The sequence below is a fragment of the Papio anubis genome, chromosome 10, assembly GCF_008728515.1.
Source record: "Papio anubis isolate 15944 chromosome 10, Panubis1.0, whole genome shotgun sequence".
Taxonomy (NCBI): Eukaryota; Metazoa; Chordata; class Mammalia; order Primates; family Cercopithecidae; genus Papio; species Papio anubis.
In genome coordinates this window covers 111,391,682-111,398,481 of record NC_044985.1, presented here as the reverse complement: position 1 = coordinate 111,398,481, position 6,800 = coordinate 111,391,682, and positions in this window count along the sequence as shown.

The window sequence follows — 6,800 nt, the reverse complement described above, 5'->3', positions numbered from 1 at the left end:
TATTTCAATCACAGGTCCTAAGGAGATGGAGTCACCGCGTGCCAAGAGGGGGTCCCTTAGGAGGCGGCACCGGGGGAGTGGTCTCAGCCAGGCAGACAGGGAGAGAGGACCCACGGGCTCGCTTACGGGTGTCAGGGTGGAATATACGAGCAAGAGGTGCAGGGGTGCCCATCAGTGCATCTGAATGTTCCTGGGGCTCAGTCAGGGGAGGACAGGGAGGGGAACCTGTGGCAGGGGCTAAACATGCCAAGCTGGGGCCCACCTGGGAGAGACGGGCAAAACTCACCATGCAGTGCACCGGGGACACCCGGCTGCATCTCACCTCAGCAGTGGAGTAGCTGGAGGCACCTCCCTGTAATCCAGGTGTGAATTTGAGTCTTGGTTTAGGTTGCCTGAATAATTAACACAAATGTAGTCAACTATCCCTTACTGTGGGGGAATTTATAGGCAGGGCTTATAGGGATTTGTGAACCAAGTGACAATACTAGTAGACTGAAAAATGAAAACAGTTTGTTGGGAACAATTGAACTACAGAAATATCTTCTTTAAATTCTGACCATCTTTTTTTTTTCCTTTTTTAGTATTAAGTCCATCTGAGAAACTAGAGCCTTGGGACCCAGGGATGAGGAAACTTACCATACAGACATGCGTGCTGACCTTCGCCCTGCGGGCCACGGCCTCTGCCATGCAACTGCACAAGCTTCAGCCTGAAACTCTCTCTGGCACCGTCCTAAACAGACCAAGTGTGAGGGAGGGAGCATGTAATGCAAAGTCCACAGAGAATAAGAAGCCACAAGATTCAGTGCTCTGAAGTCATTCTAGATGGTTTCAGGGAAGCTAGCTTCCCACCTCTGATAGGGATACCATGGCAAATACCACACTTTGCCTGGGATGATCATTCTTTGTGCACAATGCATCCCATCCCAAAGACAGTCCACGGCAGGACTTGCTCCATCTCTGGACTGGTCTCACCCCCTTAAACCTGCCTTTATATCTAGGAGTTTCTTTATTTTATTTTATTTTTTTGAGACAGAGTCTCGCTCCATTGCCCAGGCTGGAATGCAATGGCACGATCTCAGCTCACTGCAACCTCCACCTCCTGGGTTCAAGCGATTCTTGTGCCTCGGCCTCCCAAGTAGCTGGGATTAAAGGCATGTGCCACCGCGCCTGGCTAATTTTTGTATTTTTAGTAGAGATGAGGTTTCACCATGTTGGCCAGGCTGGTTTCAAACTCTTGACCTCAAGTGATCTACCCGCCTCAGCCTCCCAAAGTGCTGGGATCACAGGTATGAGCCAGCAGGCCTGGCCTACATCTAGGAGTCTCTTGATGAGTGTTGGTCAACAGAAAGAAGTCTCTTCTAAAAATTGTTAATGCTTTTATAGACTACTCATGGTCTGAGTCATAAAACGTCATTTGCCTTTCAATTTATACCTTCCAAGTGAATGATGATTATTGAGGATTATCTAATTATTATCTACTTTTCTCTCTGGGTATAAAAAACACCATAGATTCTATACACACAAAAATGGTTTTTCTATCAGAAATGGATTCACTTGTCCGGCAAAAGGACACAGATTAGATTATTCTAATCTCAAGTCCCCTTAGGTTTATGAATTAAAAAAAAAAAAAAAAACAAGAAATGAACGAAAACATAAATCACAGTTTAAGTTATTAAGTAATATCTGAAATGAATTAGAAAGAAACCATAAGCCTTAACAATACTCCAATCACGGTTAAATTAATTTAGACAGAAAAGCAAATAGCAACTGACTTGAAAATAAGAAGTGGGGCCCAAGGTGGATACAAGAAAGCCAGGAGGGCTAAGATAAAGCCCAAATCCAATGTTCATCAATGCCTACATAGTCAGTAAAACCTGATGGCATTAATTTTGTGGTTAGGGAAATGTGAAAGCTAACTCAATAATACCACAGTTCTAAATGTGCACTGTTGGCTGAATTTATGGTGTGGTGGGGGGTGGTAAAAATTAGGCTTCTAAGAAAGGATGGAACTCTGCCCTCCAGGCAAGGAGTAAATGGCCCCAGGAGATGGAAATCTAAAGCAAATGTAGTCACCTGCATTTTGCAAAGAGGTGTGTTTCTGAAAATTTGTTCGAATTAGTTCTTTGTGAATAAAACAGGATTTTGAATGCATCCAGGAAGCTTGTCTTTTTTTTGAGACAGTCTCACTCTGTCACCCAGGCTGGAGTACAGTAGCACGATCTTGGCTCACTGCAACCTCTGTCTCCCGAGTTCAAGTGATTCTCCTGCCTCAGCCTCCTGAGTAGCTGGGATTACAGATGTGCATCACCGTGCCTGGATAATTTTTTTGTATTTTTAGTAGAGATGGGGTTGCACCGTGTTGGCCAGGCTGGTCTCGAACTCCCAACCTCAGGTGATCTGCCCGCCTCGACCTCCCAAAGTGCTGGGATTACCGATGTGAGCCACCGAGGCCAGCCCAGCTTATCTCTTTTTAAAGGAACCTCCCATCTCAAAATTGAGTACAAACTGTGGAGAAATGCTGGACATTCAAGTATTCTGTTTGGTAACTGGAGGGCACAAACAACAGAAGCAGGAAGCTACTCTCAGGGTCTTTGACTTGCTCCACTATCACTGCCCATCCATGAAAGGCTTTCTAAGAGAGATCAAGATTTTCTAGAATGTGAGATATATTCAAACCAAAATAAAGGCAAAGATAAACTTTTAGTGATATGTTTTTATTTTATTAGGAGATTCAGAAAGTAGCTATTGACAAATAGGAATACAAGAGAGAAAAGAAGCAGAGAAAAGCACGCACATGGAAATGAAATGATCATATACATCAAAAAGTCTGTTGGGAATCATAATCCTCGTTGAGCTCAGTGATGTGGACTCTTCCTGAAGAGGTGTTGTCCTCACATCTTTGTTTTGGCTGCTTGATATTAGAGAGGAAACTTTTCATGTAGGAAGACTGGGAACACCCAAAGCAGAAAATACAGGAACCCAGAATTCGGGAGCAAAGTCACAGTCCAAGAGCATAAGTGCTAGGATACCCAGAGGACAGGTAAGGCAGGTGAAAGGGGTGAAGGAAAGTCCCCAGCATATCCTGCCACAGGACAGAGGCCAGGCCAGCCCACCTAGCAGCAGCATTGCTTCTGGCAGCAGCACTTCTGCTGGCAACAGCCCTTCTGCTGGCAACAGCCTTTCCCACAGCCGCAGCCACACGAGCTGCAGGTGCGGCGGCAGCAGCAGATCACGGGCGTGCTACAGCAGCCCCCACAGCAGCCGCGGCAGCAGGGGCAGCAGCTGGAGCAGCAGCCCACCCGGTAGCACCTGCAGGTGGTGCAGCTGCCACAGCCACCACCACAACCACCACAGCCACCACCGCAGCCACCACTCCACCAGCCACCACCACCGCAGCCACCACTCCACCAGCAGCCACCACCGCAGCCACCACCACAGCCACCACTGCAGCCACCACAGCCACCACAACTTCCACAACCACAGCAACCCATGGTGTCAGTAGAGAGGACTCAGGAGAAGTGAGCAGAGAGGACTCAGGAGAGGTGAGGAGGTCTGATGCCTCCTTCTGCTGGGGGTGGAGCTTATATACTAACTCTGGGGAAGAATGTTGACCTAAGACTCAGTGCTACTTCCGTGTTGTTTATGCAAATCTCCAAAGCAGAATGTCACATGGCCTTTTGTGCACTTCCTTAATGGGTCCTTCTGACTTCAAAAACTTGCTAAATTTAGGTTTCACTTGTTTTTTTAAAGCCATCTATACTATAGAACAGTAAACATCTAACAACTCCCTTTTCTTTTTTTGGTAATTGTAAAAGTCACAGTGGGATTACAATTTCCCTAGCTATTGTACATTTCTCCATTGTATCAGCCCAGGACAAAGATCTTTCATTCCTACATTATTTGTAACTATTTATTAATTTGCAAAACATCCCTTTAGATGGAGGAGAGCGCTTTGAATACAGAAAAGGAAAGAGTGGTCTCAGGTTATGTTATTTTGTCCTCCCTAGGCAGAGCTCCTCGGCTATTTGCTAACCCTGTACCATTAGTCAGGACTCTCTGACTCAGAGGAGAGGGGATCCTGCATTATCACGGGCTATGACAGGGCATCCTTCGTGTTGTGCAGATGATAAAAGCACATCCTGAGCAGAACATTGCCAAATCACTTGCCAAACTCAATGAGGCTTCTGTTATCATCAGCCTGTTAAGGAAGGAGGATAATGCTGAAGGCATGTTTCTGGTAGTCCCCTGGTGCCTGGTTGATCCTGGACCAGTCCCCCATGGAATGCTTACTCGAAATGATTAGTTCCAGTTGGCCATCCCTATGCAGACTACTCTTTCCTGTCAAAGGAAAAATGAAAATGAAAAACAGAATAGTGTAGGTCATCAATGAAATCTACAGGTTCTAGCCCTGTGTGTCTGTTCTCAGAATACAGTGCTCTTATCAGTCACCCCAGGCCATGCCAAAGAGCACAAGACAAGGAGAACCCAAGAGTCTTCTCAGGTCCCCGCAGGACCCAGAGTTGGAGGAACTATGGTTCCCCTGAATGATGGCAAATTTTGGGTGTCCACTTGACTGGGTTAAGGAATGTCCTGATAGCTGGTCTCTGGATATGTCTGGGAGGGTGTTTCTAGAAGAGATTAGCTTTTGACTAATGCTGTGTACTGAGGAAAGAAGATCACCTTCACCAACACGGGTGGGCATTGCTATGGTCTGAATGTGTTCCCCGAAAGTCAGGTGTTGGAAACAATCCCAATGCAACAGTGTTGGAAGGTGGGGCTTAATGGGAGGTGTTCAGATCGTGAGGACTCTGCCCTCATGAAGGAATTGATACCACTATAAAAAGGGCCTGTGAGGCCATGTGTGGTGGCTCAAGACCGTAATCCTAACACTTTGGGAGGCCGAGGTGGGTGGATCACTTTAGGACAGAAGTTCAAGATCAGCCTCGCCAACATGATGAAATCCCATCTCTACTAAAAGTACAAAAATTAGCCAGGCATGGTGGTGGACGTCTGCAATCTCAGCTACTCAGGAAGCTGAGTCAGGAGAATCGCTTGAACCTGGGAGGTGGAGGTTGCAGTGCGCTGACATTGCACTCCAGCCTGGGTGACAGAGCCAGACTCCGTCTCAAAAAAAAAAAAAAAAAGACAAGGGCCTGTGAGAGTGAGTTCAGCCTCTTCTGCTCTTCTGCCAAGTGAGGACACATAGTTTATCTCTCTCTTGCCCTTTTGCCTTCCACCATGTGAAGATGCAGAAAGGCCTCACCAGATGCCAGTGCTTTAATCTTGGATTTCCCAGCCTCCAGAGCTGTAAGAGAATAAATTTCTGTTCTTTATAAATTACCCACTCTCAGGTATTCCATTATAGCAACAAAAAATGGACTAAGACAGGTATCATCCAGTCCATTAAGGGCCCAAATAGAACAAAAAGATAGAGTGAGGGGAATTCTCTCTCCCTCCTCTTAAGCTAGAACATCCATCCCCTGCTCTCAGACATCAGCGCCCTGGTTCTCAAGTCTCAATCGGACTCTGATTGGGAACTACACCATTGGCTGCGGTGTTCTCAGCCCCTCTGACTCGGACTGAATTGCACCACTGGATTTCCTGGCAGAGAGCAGATCATGGGACTTCTTGGCATCCATAATCACATGAGCCAATTCCCATAATAAATCTCATTTATCTATTCATGTTTCCTACTGGTTCTGTTTCTCAGAACCCTGATTAATACACCCTGAAATAATATTATGATCTGGATTTTTTTTTTTTTTTTTTTTTTTTTTTTTATTTGGAGTCTCACTCTGTGGCCCGGACTGGAGTGCAGTGATGTGATCTTGGCTCACTGCAATCTCCACCTCCCATGTTCAACAATTCTCATGCCTCAGCCTCCCAAGTAGCTGGAACTACAGGCGCCCGCCACCACACCTGGCTAATTTTTTGTATTTTAGTAGAGATGGGGTTTCACCGTTTGCCCGGGCTGGTCTTGAACTCCTGAGCTCAGACAATCTGCCCGCCTCCCAAAGTGCTAGGATTACAGGCATGAGCCACCACACCCAGCCATATGAGCTCGATCTTTAACACTGGCCTTTCTTGAGATTAATTTTTAGATACTGTACAAGAAGTCTTAAAGATGACTTTTTTGAGAGTGCAAGTGTGTACTACTTTTCAAACCAGAAAGATACTGAAGTGGCTCAGCACTGTGGTTCTGTTGTACAGTCCTCTAAGGCCTGCCTACACTTAGTTGGCTTCAGGTACCGTGTTTCAACGATGAGCCCCTGTGTAAAAATCATCGGTTTTTGGTTGATATTTTTCCTGCAGATTTTGGAATGTAATAATTTCCTGCCAATGTTTGGTAATTTTTTTCAATATTCCAGATTAAAGACAGAACAGTTAAATTGCTTCAACAACTATATTGTAAAACACACATTGAACAGGCATTTCTTCCATGCCTTCACCTGGTATACATTTCTTTCCAACTCTCTAATCTCCAGGATTTTCTGTTCTTACTTAAAGAAGCCCATGAACCTCTGCTTTGATGCACCATAATACTTTCCCATCATATAAACTTGCAGGGAGCAGTGTACTCAATTTAACAGTTGTTGGATTTGTCCTCCTCTTAACAGAAAGTGGCTCTGCAGGGCACTGTGAGAGCCTAACAAGATGAATCCACAAGCTCCCAGTCTGATAAGAAATGCATGAAAAGAAATTCCAATAAAAGCACCTGCAACAAGAACCCTACCGATTGAGTTTCTTAGATGTATGGGGAAAAATAAATCAAGTCTGAGTGTCTATGGGAGAAGGGGAAT